Raw genomic sequence first — 19,802 nt, 5'->3', positions numbered from 1 at the left:
AACGGTGGAACACCCCAGCACATTACACACATTTTATAAACATGCGCCTTTGACAAAGCAGGTCATCAAGTTATTTCTGTAAGACAGCCAAATAAGTTAACTAAATCTGTTCTCATACTTCTCTTTCTCACCTTGCTTGTCTGATCTCATTTTGGATTAAACTTTACAGCCTATATTTGTACAGTACTTCCCAGGATCTCCTCTCTGTATCTCACTGCTGGGCGCAGTACAAAGAATTTGGGAGCAATAACCCTGCTCGCAGTCCAAAACAAACTAGAGAAGTGAAAAACAGACCTGCCCCAATGCAAAATCCAGGGTCACCCTAGAAGATCTCACAGTTCACCACATGGGTAAGGCATAGTGCCAACTTGCCCCCATACAACAGCACCTCAAACATTTAAAACCCATTATTCAATACATCCTATATGTTACAATGTCCACCTTATTTAAAATGGCTGCCTGCCAAAAACATACCATCACAAAGCATCTCACACGCTCTTTTTGTTTCCATTACACAACAGTGAGAACAATTAGTGCTTTACGGACATCTAAAAAAAAAAATCACAGTAAGTGGTGGTTTTAAGATACAACTGAAGACGATCTCCACTAATCGTCTAGGTCTGACTTCTCTACTGAGCAGTTTCCTACAACTTTTGCAATACACTGCATTTAATTCTGAGTGAAGAGTAGGAGTATTTCACTCAACTTCAACACCACATGCCAGCAAAGCATTCAATCATTTTATTTTAACAACAAATTTATTGTTCAGATACTAGAAATTCAGGTCTGGCAAGCTTTTTAATACGCATGTTTCATAGAAAGTAAAAAGCACATTTCCCGTTCCGCTTAGCATGACGAAGTCCTATCTTCTTAGCAGAAATGGACACCTTTGAAAAGAAAATCCTTGAATTACAGTAAAGGGTATCTGAAATCCCATAGCTAACACTGATCAGCAAGGTAAAGAAAGTGAGGTAATTTCTAGACCTCCATTAGAGATGGGATACTAATTTTTCAATCTGCTGTGAAACTGATTTCAGTAACATAATGGAAAGGGAAGGAAATTGCATATTACCATGTATTCAAGAAAAATGTTTGAAATATCCTATTTATCTTCTCTCTCAGAGGGATGTGGATTCTTTTGTACTCCTTGATGATGTGATTCACAGATCAGCATTCTGGGAATCAAACCTATGCCCATTTACCAGTGTAATATGATCATTTAGCATAATTAGCATATGATATTTCAACACTGCCATGAACTTGGACCAGATTTGAAATGTAAATATTTGCCAAACAGTACATCCTAGTGCCCAGTGCTACATAATGGTGTAACTTAAGACACTCACTTAATGTGCTTTCTCTTCTGGGGGCAGAGTTAAGGCTGCTGTGGGAATTCTCACTTTCATAACATAATGCAGTTTAAACATTGTAGATGTTACATTAATTTCTGCAGTATCAAATTTTAAAGAGGTGGAAACAAGATGAAAGAGCTCACAATACAGCAATCATTTCAAGTGGCACAAGGATGAACAGAAAGAAAACTGGAACAAATAACAACCATTTCAAGCTTCCCCAACTATCTTTTCCCTGGTGTACTCCGTCACCCAAGAGCAGAGCCCAGCTTTCCTAGGACACAGGAATCAACAGAGCACCATTCGGTATGATTCAGAGCATGGCACACATGCAAAAAGTAATCAAAAAAATCATTGCAAGATGTAAACACACAGCAGCTTTATAGGAGAGACATTTTATGCCTAAGCCGAGGCTTTTTATAACTGTCTTAAATTCTACAGCATGACATTTCATAGGTTCTTTATCTTACATACTGTAACATTTTGTCTCATCTACTACAAAAACAGATGTTACCTATATCAATGCCTATCACTCCCCAACTATCTCTTCATTCTTTTTCTTGCAACAGAGATATCCAGAAGCTGTTCATGTCCGATAGCAAATGTACAGATTTTAAGCTAGTTGTACATCTCTTATTAATACATCTTATTACTAATTTTTTCTCTCAGAAACATACAGGTCCTACAAGTGAAATTCTCCACAGCAGTTAGACAACAGAACTACTGCCTTGACATTGAAAAATCTCTCTCAGTGTATTTCTCAGTTCTCCCTTATATAAACAGTATCCCAAGGTCAATGCATCTTTGCCATATTCCCAAGACATTGTGTGGCATCACCTGTAATGACGATTTACACAAAAGTAAAGGAAAGCTTCAGCATTTCTTTTTTTTAGCCTTACCTAACATGCTCTTTGTCTTTTCCAATTGCAGGGAGATTTTTTTCCTTCACAGACCATAATCTCTTGTCATACATCCCAAAATGTACAACAGTAGATGTTCTTTGCCTTCAGTTGTCTTTACAAGTTTTATACAAGCAGCACAGAAGTATGCAACAGTCCTTGGCAAGCCAAGTGCATGAGTGGACTATTATCTCTCTGCTGCTCCCATTGCTAGGGCCTACCAATGCACACTCCTTGCAGCCTTTGGCAGAACACGTGGCATTCAGGAGAAAGGTAGCTGTCACCTTTTCTTTTGCTGAAGTTGCTTTCTCTACTATGTCAGAAATGCAATGAAAGGTAGGCAGTGCCACATTTTCCACTCACTTCTTAAGGCTAAATCCCTGAAGAACGCAGGGAGTGTAAAAACACAAAGCAATAGGTCCGCAGCTGCACTAGGACACCAAATGCGAGGGTAACAGTGGGTCCCTCCAGGTAAGTCTATTTTTCTAAGCCTGTTTATAACACTACGCTTGCACAAAAGGACAAAACCTATATGGACTAATGAAAGGGCTATCAGTAGGAACGCTGTTTGGTTCTTCCCTGCTTCCTTTCCCTTCAAATGTCAGAGACAGGTAAGAAAACAGAGGAAGAAGAATATTTGCATATAATTAAGAGAATTACTGTCCTCCTCTGTTACATTTCCTTGGCTACCTACAGCAGCACTTGGAGACAACCCCAACAACAACCACGTTACTCTGGACTCTCTTGGCATTTGTGGCAAGAAAATAACAGATCACAAGAAGGTTTCATAAGGGCTCGGTGTTGGTCCAGCTCATCTCCCCTTAATGTCAATGCAAGCAGCATTAAAGATCAGATTGACTGACTCCAAGTATGCTTCACAGAGGTCTTACTTACTTGAGGTAATTGGATGTACACCAATGGAAAAGTCGCAGACCAAACCTGGAGAGATGAAGAAGGCCAAAGTGAACTTTGTTGCCTTTTGGACCCACCTCCCTTCACAAACATAATTACCTCAACAGGACAGAAAGGAGGGATTGAGGGGGGAAAAAAAAGAAAAACGGGAAAAGTTATGTCAAATCCCACCTCCTTCTGAACAAAAGCAGTAAGTCTAAACACTGATCTCTAGGGCATAATATACTGATTTCATCTGGACTTGAATTTAAATAATTACAATAGGCAAAATATTAAAACAGAATCACAGAAACTGAAGAGAAAACAGAGATTAAAAGGAAAAGCAAAACTTGTGTGTCAGTTAAATCAGAAATACTAGTCAGAAAGATCCAATGCGTCTTCCCCTTTGCATTTAGGTCCCCTATCATCACCAAGACACCTGGTGACCTGTTTACAGCAGCAAGAACAGAAATTAAGCAAGACCTTTCCTGCTGAACTCTCCTGCACTAGTCCCACTTTCTGACTGGTCTCATCTTTGTTTCTAGTACTACAAACAACTGCTGGAGTGAAAATCACACAAACCCAAACAACATAAAGCACCCCACTTTCTCCAATTCATACTGGTACTTTCAGGGCTGTAACAGCACCACCCCAATGTTAGAAGGGTGCTGCAAAAATAGCAAACTGACAAGAGTGAGACCAGGACTTCCTCCAACCACCTGGAAGAGAGACACAGAATAGTACCACCTCCAATGTCTAAAACTCTATAAAAATTATTGCAGGTGCATACAAAAAGTACAGACTGATTATTAAAAAAAAAGTGATTATTCACCAAACTTGGTCAACAGAAATGTTTCCATTATTCCATTGTGGGTGGTGGTTTTTAAATGAACGCTTTCCCTCAGTCTGCCTCACTGTATCATGTAAGATTCTGAAACACTGCTTTCAGAGTCTAGAAGTCACAAAAAGAACTCAAGCATATCTGTGAGAAATAATTAATTTCTAAATGTTTTCAGATTTCCAATATAGAGCATTTTTTTAAAGGTGGATAAGATAACCCAATTTCAAGAATAGTGTTTTCAAAACTAACTACTGCCCCTTTCAGAACAGTAAACATGGAGCTAATTAGTTGCCTTCACCTCGCCAATTTTCATATTCAGTTTTAAGAATTAATTTACCTCAGATGAACCATTGCCTTTGTTGCCAAGAGAAGCTCTTGTTCACACAGTCTATTTACCATACCTGCTGGAGCACATGGACACCTCAACATAACACACACATCAGTTCTATACATCTTCCATAAAGTGAACTAATACTATATGAACACTAGGCTAATCGCTGATGTCAGGCTCTATGTAAAGCACATGCAGGCAACCAACCAACCAAACCAGCTCCCTAGAGACACAAGAGACAACTTTATTTCAGCAACTGACTTAATCATATTGAAGTCAAATGTGGCTTAGCAAAAAATAAAAAATATTTTAAAACATTCAAGAATTAAATAATCCAAGTTTCCTACAGTTCCACTGCATAGATGTTGGCTAATTAGTCAAACATGCCACAGACAGTATGCTGTCAACTACATTTAAAGATTAACTTCATTCACCACTGATGTAAGCTTGTTATGACTACAGCATGATCTGTAGCAAAGGCAGAAATGGTCTGAGAGGAGCCCTTCAAGTCACGTAATCCAGTGCCAGGTAGCGTTCCTCGACACATCGCAGGTATGCTGCTTGGCTTGACATAAGCCAGGTCTACACAGTAAAATTAAGAAAGAAAAATCAAACGCTTGCAAGAAAACTGTTAGAGGAAAGACATCTTGCTGTTGACCACGGCAAATGCTGATAACAAACTCTATGAAGCAGGAATCAGACCAGAACTGGTGAGACAAAAATTCACAGGCAGATGCAACTGAAGAGCTCAGTTCATGCCCTCCAAGATTCACTACAGGGCTCAGGCAGGTACAAGGCTGTTGCAACAAACGATGACACAAGGAACAGGCATTCTGCAAACCCTTCAGAAACTTGCCTCTTTCACCATGTTGTCTATATGAGTGCGGAACTGTACTCAAAAGCCAGGCAATCTGTCCAATCCGCTGTTCACAGCAGAATGAGGTCAGGAGACAGGGCTGCCTTCCAAACCAGAAGTCCTATAACATGAGGGCTAGCAAAACCTAGAAAAAAAATGTAATCTTTTCTCTTCTAGAAAGCTCAGTGATTGGTAGGCACTTATCTCCTGATAACCGTTAGGTACATCACCACACTTGGTCCTCTAAAATAAAGCATACTTGTCTTTCAGTTCCTCAAATCATGTCCCAAGGGCAAGCACAGTCTGTTTGCTTTGGTAAATGGATGCCTTGGACTAATGCCATCAGCACCAGGTAAATACCTACTTTGGCTGTCACCAACAGATTCAAGTTTGCTGTGGGGATATTTTGCACCTGAAGCATGGGATGAGTGTATTTTATTAATAAGATTAAAACCTACATCTCTAACCACTTTCCAGTCTTTGAAACAGTAACAGGGCTGTCTACTGATCCAAGCAGAAACAGCCTGATGGCTATCTTCTTCTACTGACCTCAGAGGAACATGGAGCAAAGAACATAACCTCTCAGTGCCTCTTAAGAGTAAAGGAGAGGGATGCCTTAGCAGCTCCAAAAAAGACAAGTGCCTTAAGAAGATTTTGAGAAGTGACTTTCACGTTTAAAAACCAGAGGAATTAAATACTATTTACTAAAGCAGGAAGAAAGGTGGAGATTGCTGCACAAAGCAAGATTTCTCTTTAAAGCTCCTTAAAAAGCAGTTCAGAAAAAACAGCTGCATATCTAAATGACTTGAACCAGTTTTGTTTCCCCTGTTGTGGTTTAATATAAAAACAGCAAGGAAGAAATGGACTACAGACAGCAAAACAGAACGTGTGGTTCTCTTTCCACAGAATGAACTTCCTCAGCTCTTCAAAGAGGAATTGATGGAGAATAGAATGAGAAGGAGGAGTTGAAGATGGAGACTACATAGCTGGGAAAACCAAGCTATGATGAGACACAAGCAGGACTTTTTGATTTCATAAAAGAAAGGAAGACATAATAGAGATTGCTTAGGGGTCTCTGGAGAGTAGGAAACTTCAACTGGTGGAGTAAGAAAAGAAAAGCCTAAGAGCAAAAAAGAGAAAGAACCTAATGAAGGTAAATTTCTCAGGGAAAACCAACTGCTTTAAAAAAGACGCTTTGAGAAATTCTTTAAAGAAAAATAGAATGAAAAGGGAAGAGTTTCTTCTATAACTCTTGGTAGATATTTTGTGGTGACCATCCAAACAGGAAAAGGTGGGACAATATGGAACTTGGAAAACTGAAAGCCATGCAGATGAATTTACATTGCTGTGGAAACTTAAGACTCGCTGTCTGTCCTCATTTCCTCCTCCTGGTTCTCCGTACAAGACCCCTTCTCTGCTTCACAGTCCTTTGCACTTTGCCTTCTATATTTGGAATAGAGAACACTTCCAAAAAGCTCCTGTGCACCATGAAGTCTCTTCCTCTCTTTCATATCCCTCTATGGATCACTGGTCCCAGCAATTACTTTTACCATGGCTTTCTTATCCTAATCTACAACCGCATTCACCTGAAATACTGTCCTGGGTCTTCCCTATTACCCACCTGAAACAGGAGAAGCTTCACAGTGTAGGATCCAGCCCCTCTTCCACCCCGGCTGGCCGTGAGGGGAGTAAGTTGGAAATTTTTCTAGAATTGCAGTTCTTCCTCCTTGCTCTTCATCTTTTATGGCACCAAATAGCTCAGCAACAGGTGCCTGCACAATTTATATGTTCCTCATAGCTGCCTCTGCTGCTATCAATAGTGTCCCAGGTGCTATGAAATGCAAAAGTCTTGCCTGTCCTGCCACTTTCTCCATTGCTGGGAAACAGAGCAGTAAGAGCCTTTTTAACACTCAGAGCCACTGTTACTTGGCAAAACTTTGTGAGATAGCACAGGAGCACTGGAGAGATCCAAATGCTCCACTATACAAAAGAGAATCGCTTTATTTATATTTGGAAGGTTTCCTTTACAGGAAGCCAGCCATTTAGGTTTTTATTTTACAAGTAGACATGCTCCTGACTGCTTGTTAGTACACATCTCTTCTATTGCCAGAGCCATTTATCCCATTCCCCTGATGGTATTTTGTCCACATGTATATAAACACATATAAACAATACTCTGCACACTGTCCTCACGTGGAAACAACATGCTAGACATTCTTAGAATGACTTCAGCTGCACTTTCTTCAAACAAAGCAAAGCCAACAACCTTCATTTGCATAAGGTTACAGTCTTAACATAAAATGCAATGGAAAGCTGATTTTGGGATAAGTACACATTTGAGAAATCAAAGAACTGTTCAAAATAAAGCTAGTTGAACATCCTGGGCAGAACCACCTTACACTGAACTGTATGCAGAGTTATGGGTAAAAAACAGCAATAGACACAGATAAAGGAAAATATGCTTCCAAAAGCATTCTTGAATTATTCAACCTTCAAAAGTGAACAAATCTCAATAGAAAGTGTCCTTGCCTGTGCTAAACATGAGTTTTGAGTATGGCTGCAATCACCATAAAAAGTATTGCCAACATACTGCCATAAGGCACTTGAGGAGACAGCATTCACTCCCAAATTGCAAAAGACTAGGAACTTGGGTTAGTAACACTGAGTATGCAATACTGTCTCTCAGGCTTTGCCCCTCTATAGCCATATTCATTTGGAAATTAGTAACGATTACCCAGAGGTTATAGAGAACAGTGCAACCCCTGAATACAGATAAAACTACCAATCAGAAAGTACGCCTGGTTTTGTCACAACATTTTCTTTCCTACAAGTCCTTCCCACCACTGTCCTAAACTCAGGACTCCTTCAGCTTCAAGGCTTGCCTCCCTCAATCCTTCAGGTCGAATGACTTTAGTTAGTGAACTTGAAGGACACCAAATACAGGAGAGCTCACAAGAGCCCTCTGCTCTCTAGGATTTGAGCTGATCCCTGTTCCCTAGGACAGAGTCACAAGATTTTGAGCTAAGTCTCCTTCAAACCTGCTGGGTGTGACATTTCAGCCCTCTGTTCAGTGTACCACCTCATCCTTCCTTTTCAGACCTTCCTCCCCGGGGAGGGCTGCAAACTTCCTCTCCCTTAGCCTACTGCCTTCTCAAGACTCCTGCATTTTCACTTACTCCCTCCTGAGCTCCTTCTCCGGTCTAGCCCTGCCTCCTCCCCAGACATGCCACATAAGGATAATACAGCCCTTGTGGTTCTATGCCTGCATGAGGTTGATATACTCCATCATGTCCTTATTATGAGTAGACACAGACCGGTCCAAGCAATTGTAAACCAGTGAAGACTGCCCACGGCAAAGGCAGCTCTACGTTAACAATACCAGTGTAGAAACTAAAGCTCAGGTCACACAGTTCAGCTGATTCTAGAGACACGCAGTGACTTGGCCTCAGAAATATAATTGGCTTTTCACTAGTTAATGCAGTTTGTTTCCTTTTTTGCATTTTTAACAGGGATCATGGAAATAAACACCCTAGCTATTAGTCACTTCCAGCTTCAGAAATATCGGGCATTAGAACAGCATGACAGAGTTTGCATTAGAAAGGAGAACTCTGACAGCAAGAAGAAAAAGTGCTTTCAAAAGAACTTATATAAGAAATTTTTTCCTGTTTTGCCTTTTGAAACAAAGATTAATGCAAACTTCAAATCTTTTAAACTAATGTTATTACTTCGATGTTATCATAATATCACAACATATTGACATAGCTGCAAAGAAATGCTAAGCTTAATTAATACTTTTGTCCACTTAAAGGCTTATTGGAGTATATGTTTATGATTTAGTCTGCCTCATCTTCCTGGAGCTATCCCCAGAACATGCCTATCTGTCTTATACTCTTGATTTTAAAAGCTTTTCAACAATAGGATTTTTTCACCCCTCCTCAACAGGCAGTTTAACAGCCTAATACATCTCACTGCCATCAAAATGCAGTTCATTACCTAGGGGGGATCCCACGTTTCCTATCTGTTCTTTCTTCTGCGTGAAGCACAGAGGTCAGATGCCTCCTGTTTTACTGTGCTTGCAGTCAAGGCAAAAGCAGCAGGGCTCTGCCCAAAGATCATGCTTTATTCTACAAACTCTAGCCCCTCAAGGTTTATTTTTAACAGCAATGAAGGCAAGTGCTTGGAATATCAGTAAAAAACAGTTTAATAGAGCCTGAAGAGGAAGCACTTTCAAAAGCAGGCCAAGAAGGAAAGGTGAGGTAGGGGTTGAAAGACAGGTGAAGCATAGTGCTGTCTAACTGTGGCAATAGGCAACGCGCAGAGACATGACTTTCCCAGAAAGACCTGTGCAATGAGGAAAGCATCCAGCATCTTTCACTGGAGAACAACATCCTGCCTCATTACAAACACACCACAGAAAGTATGTCACTGAACCAGAGCAAGTGACCCACAAGACAGATCTGATGTTTTTTTCCCAGCAAACATAGCACTGACATTCAGCAATGCAAGTTTCATCTGAGAGAGGCTACAAGGAGCAGCAGAAACATTCTCTGGATGTCAGCTTTAGGAGACCAGGAGAGATGGAGAGGAAGGACAGAGTGCACTAGTGACAGCTCTTTTGTCTCCAATAGAGCATCTTGTTACACATGAGCAAAATATACAAAAGTTTGTATCTTCCCAGCGAGCACTTCTCCTCAAAATTAAATTCTAGCATGCGTTGTACTGACTGAAGAGAAGGCAGCTCCTCAGCACATCCCTACTTTACCACAATTTCACTGCCACATAGAGAGGAAAAGACAAAGACCTATTTCTGATCCACTCACATTCTCTGGGTATTGCTAAGCTGGCCCCAGCAGGATTGACTCAGCCCTAACCTCCATTAACAACCATGCCACAAATAGGGAAGTGCTCTGCTGATCCTGACATGTTTATTCTATTTTGTAGAGTCAAAGAAGTTCTTACCCTCAGGTAAGAACTCTTCCCTGATCATACACTGTCTTTTCCCAAGCTCAGCACCACGTTGTGTTGTCATCACACCTCCTACATGAATTTTGAAAGAACATGGCTTGACCTATTCCAGAAAGCATCTTCAAGTGATGTTACACTAAAAAGGCCCTTTGTATATTGAGAATCACTGTTTCCAAGTAATTTTTCAAATAGAAAGTATCTTCAGCCCCCCCTGCCCACACATACATCCCTTTCCAGCATAAGCCCTTAGCATTGTGAGGAAAATTTTTAATTTAATTTGTAAAAATTCTTCTACTAAGTATCTTAGCAACACATCAGAATCTTAAAACCTTTCTCCATTTCTTCATCTGTGGTGCTTACAAGTATTGGCATAGTTTTACACACCTCCTTCCTTCTCAGGCCAAATGGCTGCTTGATCTTAGGACCAGAAAATTCGTGTTGGAGCAGGCCTGAGGTGGTGATCTAGTTTCACGCCTGCTCTACTCTATATAGGGTCAGCTATGGGGTAAGAACAGCACTTTATCCACTTTAGTCTTGAAAACCTGTGAGGACAGACATTGCACAACCCCTCTGGGCAACCTGTTCCAATACTTTACTGTCCTCATAGCAGAAAAGGTTTTCATTATATCTGGCTTCAACCTTGTGTTGCAACTTATATTTGTTGTCCCTCATCCAGCCACCGCATTCCAACGTGAAGAACCTAGCTCTGTCTTCTTGATAACCTTCTCTTAAGTACTGGAAGGTTACCATGGGTCCCATCAAAGCCTTCTCTTCCCAGGCTGAACAAGCCCAGTTCCTTTAGCATACGATCCTCATACTGTATCAGGGTCCTGAGTGCACTGAAAGGCCTTTAAAGGCCCTGATCAGGGGCCTCACTCGCTGCCTCCACCCCCCACTCTCTGCCCATGGCCCCAGGGGCTCCATTTAAGCTCTGCCTTTGGCCTTCAGTCCCTGCCCAAGCTGTGTTGTAGGTATGCCTGTCTCCAGTCATGCCTGTGTAGGGTCATAGACCCTGTTGATCCAGACCGTGACCCATGGTGTGACTTCCTCACTTGACCTCAGACCTGCCGCATCACTATGGACCTGCTCAGCAATAACTAGACTGTGTCTGACCCTAATTACCATCACTGGGCCTGATCCTGACCTGCTGATTCACATCTCAACTTGATCTTGGACCTGCCTTATCACCACAAACCTGCCTGGCAATCTAGACTCTTGCTTGGCACTGGCTGCCGCACTTGGTACCATGGGACTGGACCCTGGCTGGTGGGGCACCTGCCTTGCCAGACGAGTTACTGTAATCGGCTCCCAGCTCCCTACCGAGGGCCAGCTGTTCCACAACACGTGCTCCAGCCCCCAATGGTCCTGACGGCCCTCCACTGGACTGGCTCCAGTTTATCCATACCTTTCTTGTCTCTGAGGGCAGAAAACTGGATGCAGCATTCTAGACTCCGTCTAACAAATGCTAAGTACAGGGAGATAATCACTTCCTTTGTTATACTGGCTGCAGTCTTATAAATATATCCCTGCTTACTGTCGGCCGCCTTTGCTTCCAGGGCATGCTGCTGGCTCATGCCCAGCTTCTTTAAAGTGTTCTCATCTCTTTTTATGCATCAATAAATGTAGTGACATTCTTGCAATGCAGAAAACTAATGGGGCATCAGTCACTTGCAAATAGCACAGTACTGAAACATGACAGAAGTGAAAAACTGAGATGGGTTTTCAACTGTCAAACCCAAGTGCAACAGGAATGTTAATGTCCTGCTTCTAAAACAAGCAGTCTTTTCTGATCAAGGCTCAACCAACAGCATACCAGCTCTCACACCGTAATACTGAGACAAAGTCTTGGATTCTCTAGTGCAAACTTGCTAGTTTCACATGTGCCACAAACGTGAAAGTAACTCCTCCACCAGTGCTGCAGCCCCAAGTGGTGTTTTGCTGTTCCCATGTTTCCCTTTTTTATTGCAATGTTTTAGTTTGTGGGGAGGGAGGGGTTAAACACTAAAAATACACAGTTGTGTTGGAAATACCCTCATGGACAGGCTGAGGTTTGGCATGCTTTGGAAGAAAATAACAAAATAGCAAGGAAAGCAAATACTGTGGGATATGTATCTCTGATGGCTATGTTCTGTTAAAATAACCACATTAACTAAGATAACACTGACATTCCCAGTTAACCCTCTACCCTCCTCAAGAGAGATGAGCAGGATCATCCTGACCTCAGAGCTTTGTCTAAATAATGCAAATGATGCTGCATTAGTTATATTCCGGCCCCAGGGGCTTCTCATGCAGCTTTATTCATGAGAATTAGTTTTAAAGAAAGTGTAGATGCCCAAAACCAAATTTGCCATAAGTTCTACAGCTCCATTATAGAAAAGGCCTTGTCTGTAGGATCTGCAATTTGAACAGCACAGGTCTAAAAATATGAAAGGCAAAGATCTAGACGCTACATTAGCTCCATCAGTTTTCATTCTTGGAGCTGAGAAAAAAATGCAAAATGGAAGCTAAGGGCATAGAACTGATTTTTTTCCCTTGGTGTTATCAACCGCATGCACATCACATTGATACTTTATCTTCTGATATTTTTTAATTTATTGAGCGCTAACTATGGCCTCATATTCTATGTCGATACAATTCATATGAATGCATTTCTTCAGTGGTTATTATGCTTTGCCATTATATGCCCTGGCTATAAAGAACTTCATCTATCAACAAACAAACCATTAAAACTACCTGTGGCACCTGTTACTAAGAACTTTGCTACAGTAATATGTTAAGTTTTGGCATCCACAGGTAAAGTTTAGGTGCGTCTAGGAGTAACAGCACAAACAAGCCACACGATTTGACTCCCATGGCCGTTCTGGAGACTATCCAACTTTTTCCCAGTCAAACCCCAGATGACTTACCCCAAAGCCTTAAAATAAGTTCAGTGCAGTCATGTAGGAAGATCAGCTGTGTCTCCCCACTCCTAGCCCTGTGCTTCAAACCACAAAACCGTACAGAGTAAAAGCACAGAAAAAAAGAGTTGATAAAAGGACTAAGTAAAGAAATGCAGCTTTATTCACCCTTGTAGTCTAGATTTCCCCCAGCACAGCATCCCCATACCACAGGTCCTCCCCTCTGCCCATCTGAAAGCTCCGCAGCTGAAGGCCTTTTTGAGAAAGGCAGAGCTCACAGAGCTCCCACCTCCCATCAGGAACACGGTGACAGGCGGATATCCAAGATTCAGCAAAAAAAGTTTCCAAGAGCTTGAACAGGAAAAGGCAAAGCTGGAGTCAAGTTTTACATAAGAAGGGGGAAGGCAGGAACTGCTGGCACCACCTCTGCGGCCGGCTGCGAGGAGAGCTGTCAGCCCACCGGCCAGCCCTGGGCTGGCTCCCCGCTCGCCCCCGGCCCGCAGCCTCCCTCCGGCCACCCGGGCTTCCCTCCCGCAGTCTCACGCGTGCTCTGCGCCCCGCGGGGGCTTCTCCCCGCTCCTCCCCATCCAAGGCTGGGCTCGGCTCCGCGCCCTCACACCCTGCTACAGCCTCGGGGGGCGCGCAAGGGGAGAAGAAAGGAACCCCCCCGCCTGCAAGCAGCGCTGTTGCAGGCGTATTTTCGCCGGTGGCGGGGAGAAATCGCCAGCCGAAGCCATCTGCTCCCGTGAGGGGATGAGCAACGCGGGCTCTCCGGCGGAGAGCAGGACCGCGTACGCAGACGCCGCTGGGCTCGTCCTGTCCCCCTGAACTAACTTTCCTGTTTCCGCAAAAATTATACAGGCAGCGGGGGGGTGGGAGGTTACTGTTTTCACCACACGCTCCTTACCCCTACGAGTCTCCCGCTCCCTACCCCGCTCCGCCCGCCGGGACCCCGCCGCTCCCCAGCGCCTCCAACCGCCAGGCTGGCGGCCCCCGGCCCCTGCGACCGGCACCCCCCGGCAGCCCCGCCACCGCCTGCCCCCCGCCGCCCCGCTCCTGCCATCTCCCACGGCCGGGAAGCGCCCGCAACTTTCCGCCGCCTCCCGCTCCCCGCGGCGCCGGGTCTCACCCGCGCGTCCCTGGGCCGGGCCGGGCCGGGCCGAGCGGTGGGGGAGCTGCGGCGGCACGGCAGGACACGGCTCCGGCTCCGGCTCCAGCCAGCGGAAACGGGAGGAGGGGCTCGGACCGGCGCTACCGAGCGGGGAGGAGCTGGGGGCGCTGCCCAGGGGAGGCTCCAGCCTCGCGGAGGAGGGGCGGGAGCGCCGCCGGCCCGGTCCTGCGAGGCGCCTCACAGCACCCGGAGCCGGCCCGGCTGAGTCCCGAGCAAGAGGCCGCGCCGGATCCCCTGTCGGAGAGCTCTGCCTGCAGCCGGCTCGCCCGGGGCCCGCCCCGCTCCCTGTGCCGCCCAGGCACCCCACGGCCGGCCCCCGGAACGCCCTCGGGTGGCCGCCAGGGGCATCCCTCGCCTGCGCCTTCCCGGAGCTGGGGGTCACCTACCGCCTCCCCCCTCAGCTGCCTGCCCAGCCCTGAGGGGCCTGCGGCTGAACGTCTCCTCTGGGTTCACGCAGGCAGGGGCAGTAGCCGCGCCAAGCTGCGAGCCAGCAGGCTGCGAGGAATGTAACCCACTGGCACCTAGACCCCTGCTGCAAATGGCAAACCCATGGCTAAGCTGCTGGTTGGTCCCAAGCCCACGACTGCCATTATATTGCTGTGGCTTCTAACACAGGGCGTAAGCTTGTCTGGGCGCTCGTCTGAGCTCTCTGCTCTGGCAGCAGGAGACTGCAGTCTGCACAGCATATTATCTACGATGCTATGTGAGAGAAGGCCATGAGGGAGGTCGTCTGAGATCCTACAGAAAGTGCCCACCTGCCTTCCGCGGGGGTGTCGGTGGAAGCGCAACAAAAAGTGAATGGAGCCAACTTCAAACGCTATCTCCAGCAGAGAGTCCTAACACAGCTGGGGAAGGTCCTGGCATGGACCACGAAGCGAAGTCTTGTGTGAGGTGGAAGTGGCCTAGAACTGGGGCAGAGATACCGACAGAAATAGACCAGTGCAGTTATGGACATGGGCCTGCTGGGGGGAACTGTATTTTACAGTGTGTGAAGAGCAACGCAAGGCTCTTCCGTAAATATTTCTGCAGAAGGAAGATCCGTTTCACATTCCTAGGTCCGCTGTGTATTCTCATTTCCTTCTCTGGTGCTGCTGTTGTTGTCACACTTCTCAATTTAAGGGCATGTTCACATCAAATATATTTTCTCATACCTTCCATTCTGTCCTATGTGGATTTTTATAAACTGCCTAGTTCAACAGACTAAGCATCCTGGTGGTAGTGCTGCCAACAACACAACTGTCACCTGCCGCATGTTTGTTCCTCTCTCCACCGGAAGAAAAGCATGTGCAGCAGCATTCTGTTCTTCATTTATTTATGTACAAAAATATACAAATGTTGCTGTGTTTTTACCTTAAAGCAAGCAATGAAGGAAATCTGCCTTGCAATGCAGCAGGAGATCTGTGGAGAGAATTTCATTTGGTTCTTTGCTTCTAGGCTCTGAAAAAGGTCCATCTCCTGGATGCTGTAACTCTAATGCAGTAACTCCCATTGTACCTGAGGACTGAAGGATCTTCATTCCAGAATTGTTGTCAATCTTTAAATAACTCAAGCTCAAACTTAGGAGATAAAGAACCGCTTCCTCAAAGATGAGCACTGCAGAAAGCCAGTAGACCATGAGGACAACTTTGATAGTTTTGGTGGTGGTATTATTGTTGGTTGTTTGTTTGTTTGTTTGTTTGTTTGAACAGAGACAGCATGATGTTGTGTTCTTTACCTGCTGGCATAAGCACAAGCAGCTTTATACCCAGGCATATGGGCTTTCTGTAGTTCAAATCAAAGTGAAAGATGAATGGATGAAACCAAGTCATCATTTGGAGTCTACCTTGTAAAGAAGATAAAAAATGCTTGGAAAGAAGATAAAAAATATATGGGAGCTTTGTATGAACTTGACGATCACTTAGGGAAGAATTCGAGGATCACTCTGAAACTGGGGACTGGAGTGGCTGATACTGCAGACACACTTTCTACCAAGGAGACTGCACTAGGCTGCAGATCTCTTCTCAATATACTAGTAAGCTTAGGAAAGTAACCTCATTAGATTTTTGTTTCAGCTTCAACTAGCTGTCTTCCACATGTGACCAAATCTAACATGGAAGCACTCCGATGTTGTGCATACAATGAGGAACAGAAAGAGTTGCACCTCATCAGCAGTATACTTGAATCTACGGCATCTGACAAGCAAACCTAAAGGCTACATACAGCTTTTGAAAACAGCTTTGAGTAGCTGTGTTTGAGGCATCTAGAAATGGACACATAGCTTTCCAGTGTGATTCACTGGGTATACCCCCTCTGCTGTAACAGACAGACTGCTTTGGGTCCCAGCCACGAATTTCAGTTGAAATAATAGCATGGCAACAGTACTGAGTAGTGTGAGGAAATTAGGGAGGTTGAAAATGAAAGTCAGTGCTTCTCTTTTTGGCAGAAAGAGATCATGCATCTAGACTCTCTGGCTTTGCTATATCCAGGTTCTTCCCATTATTATTGCTATATTGCCCATTTGAAGGAGGTGAGGGGGGTGCTTTTCTTTAATGATGCAACGCTTATTTCCTCAGAATGAGCACAAGTACTTTGTGGCTCGTTTAAGAGGCAAAAAATGCTATGGATCACAGACCTGGAGTCTTGACTAGTTGCTGAATCAGCATGTTAAATTACCCAAATGCAAGCAAAACATGACTACCAGCATAGTAGATCTGGATCTGATGTCCAAGAGGAGGATTGCCCAAAAAAGCAGACCTTTGCAAGGTGTGGGACACACCATGATGGGAGGGGAAGCTGCTCTTGGGGCCTTGAATGTACTAATAGGCCTCAGGTGCCCTGACGAGCTTAATCTGGGGTTTCCACCTGTGCACCCACTGCTCATTAGCCCAAAAGCTTTATCTATGTTCAGGTCTGGGCCCTCTAGTCATTGCCTGAACTATGTTGTAGGTCTGTCTGTGTCTGGTCCTGGCTTGACTTCAGCCCTGACTCATTACCTTTGTCTGACAGTGACTGGACTGTCAGTGAAACCTTTTGCAATCCTTGCTCTGCTTGCCTGCTTAGATGCTATAGATGGCACTGCTTAGATGGACTACGCTCCGGTCTGTGCGATTACTGACAGAGCTGTGACCAACGTAAGCTTCTGGCTAGCCTTCTCTTGCAGAGGAGGCCTGCTCTTGCTGTTCCGTTACAAGCGTGCCAGTTGTCTCCTGCCTTGCTACTTAGTTTTGATGTAGACTGTGCTTGTAGGATTGATGAAGGAGCATGACTCCCTGGCAGCTTCTTGGAGGCTCAGCACATGATCTCTCTGCCTTTGCTACAGCTTTAGAGCAAGTTTGAGGGTGTTCTCACCTGTCTGAATCAGTTCTTATTCTTTACTGTCACCACTCAAGTTCTTCAGCTCCTTCATCTGGTACAAGATGTCAAAGAACCAAGGAAAAATGAACTGGATAACGGGGAAGAAAAAGTCACTGGGAAACCATTGCACCAAAGGCTAAAGCACATATGTAATATTCTCGAAAATAATGATCCTTGGGTCTAGATATTGAAGTAGAAAGTGATTTAAATTCAATCCCTACCTCTGCCTCTAGGTCTACCTACATGTTTTCTTTGTTGGCAATGTCAGCTTAAGAAGTTCCCACCCCCTCATCACAAATAAATGAATGAATTCAAATGAACCTGTTTTACCTGAAGTGTTTCTTTTGGCTTTGAAGTGAAGATAAAGGGAGGGCTCCTATCTTACCTACTTCTGTATTGCTCAGACCCATGGTCTGTTGTGTCTTATTTCAGAAGACTATCTTTATGTGGAATCATTTCAGTAATTGAGTTTTTGATGTGATTTCACAAGCAGATGTAGCTGCACAGTTGAGGGCTGATAAACTGAAGTGTGTGGGTTAGAAATGAAAAGATCCACAGTCAAATGGAAACTTTTGAGCTGCTTTCTTCTAAAGAAAGCATGGATATCTATATCCCTGTTTTGTCACTTTATCTTCTAACGCCTTAGTGTTGTGGCTGTAAAGTGATCAGGGGAATCAGCTTTTGCTGTTTTGTCCTTTGATTTTACAGCAAGTTCTTATAGGCTAAGGTCAATAGTTCTAGTATTTCTGCCCCAACAGAAATTACACTTGCAAGACACTCTGGTATCCTCATTTATTGTTGGTTGTTTAGAGTTCAATTTTGCCTTTAGTCTTGAAACTAGGCTAGCTCTTTTTTAACGTACGCTGCTTTTTGGTGTTTGTTTTCCTTTATTTTCAGCAAAATTGCAGCTGGCTCTTAGTTCTGATGTACTGACTGGTTTCTTCTGGTGAAATTCCAAGAAAGGAAGCCTTGGGAACAGAGATCTACAGTCCTTTCAGTCTTTGAAGTATTTATGCATGGATCTCACCCAGTCTGCAAGGGGAGAGAAGCCTTTTAGTCCACATGAAAATTCCCAGTATTCCTTTTGACTGACAGCTTTATTAAATCTTCTTCATCTGGTAGCCTCCATAAAAGTGACCTCTCCCAGACACATTAATTTTCTGTTGGTTTCTCTACTGAGTTTGAAAGGTAGGTAGATGTCTCTTGCTGACCCTGGTTATTGACACCAAGGAGCTGTGTATTCCAAGAGCAAGAGTAGAAAGAAACAGTGCCAGAGAAGAGGTTTTCATTGCTACTAAGTGACAAAAAGGCCTGCATGAGTAACCCTAAATCAACTGTCCTAGGATTTTCATCTGTTCTTCAGCCTGTTGGCTTGTATTCATTGCTTTGATAAAATCTTAAAACTGTGCTAATGTGGTTTTATTCATGATCAGCTGATGGACTAACTAGACTTCTAGAGTTTATATCCTTTAGGGACTACTCCATGGGGTCTGCTGTAACGGTGTAAACCTGCAGTGGATGCATGCAAGGTGCCAGGCTCATGTTTGTAGAAGAGTACTAATACACATCACAAGCGGGACTGCACTTGCATTGATTTTTCATGTGTAGCACAGAACAGCAGGTGTTTTGAGATGCTCTGGTTTTTAGGTGTTTAAAGTACTTGGCTTGCCTTTCTTCAAGCATGACTGATTCTGGTTACGAGCCATACAGATCTTATGGAAAGATGTTGGCATCGGTGTTCTGTGTTGCTTTTTGGAAGTCAGTTCTTGAAGGCATTTTTTTGTCTTGGAGAGAGTAACCACAGCAGGAACTTTGTGCACATGAAGAAGGTGTAGATTTTGATTAATAGGTGCAAAAAGTGCTTCTGTCCTTTACTAGCCACTTTTGGCTCCTGCGCAGAGAAGGTTAACAGCACTAACCCCACACAGTCCTTAAAAGCAGCCTCTGAGAGTGCAGGGTCTGCAAGATTGGGGGGAAAAATACTTTATTATATATAAAAAATAAATGGAGTCCTTTTCCCATAACATCTTTTCCAGCTCTGACTTCATGGCATCATCTTATCCTCCTTACCCGCAGAGATGGGTGCTAGGTGGTAACTCCACAACGCTATCACACCTTCGTTAAAATGCAGTGACATTTTATACATTCTGAGTAGGTGTTATCAGTATTTTCACAACTCCACTACCCATCTCTGCACAGTCATGAAATAAACAAATATCTCGACTCTGTGCGTTATTCGGCTTTTTTGCACACCAGTTAAAAGAAC

General features: G+C 44.0%; 1 protein-coding gene across 2 annotated transcripts in view; it reads right to left on the bottom strand.

Moving 5' to 3' along the window:
• Positions 1–14,477, bottom strand: part of TSPAN9 (tetraspanin 9) — a 193,585-nt gene extending 179,108 nt beyond the window's left edge. The window contains exons 1-2 of one of the 2 annotated variants that reach the window (XM_087767153.1): positions 14,162–14,477; positions 3,146–3,190 (exon numbers count right to left, since the gene is read on the bottom strand). The gene's annotated coding sequence lies outside the window, so the exon portion shown is untranslated. The remainder of the gene's footprint in view (positions 1–3,145; positions 3,191–14,161) is intronic. The other variant, XM_087767152.1, reaches the window with a different exon arrangement.
• Positions 14,478–19,802: the final 5,325 nt, after the last annotated feature.

Source organism: Nipponia nippon, unplaced genomic scaffold, assembly GCF_047370975.1.
Source record: "Nipponia nippon isolate SJK-2023a ecotype South Korea unplaced genomic scaffold, ASM4737097v1 scaffold_3, whole genome shotgun sequence".
Taxonomy (NCBI): domain Eukaryota; kingdom Metazoa; phylum Chordata; class Aves; order Pelecaniformes; family Threskiornithidae; genus Nipponia; species Nipponia nippon.
The sequence above is the reverse complement of the archived record's forward strand: the minus strand, read 5'-3'. Positions and strand labels throughout refer to the sequence as shown.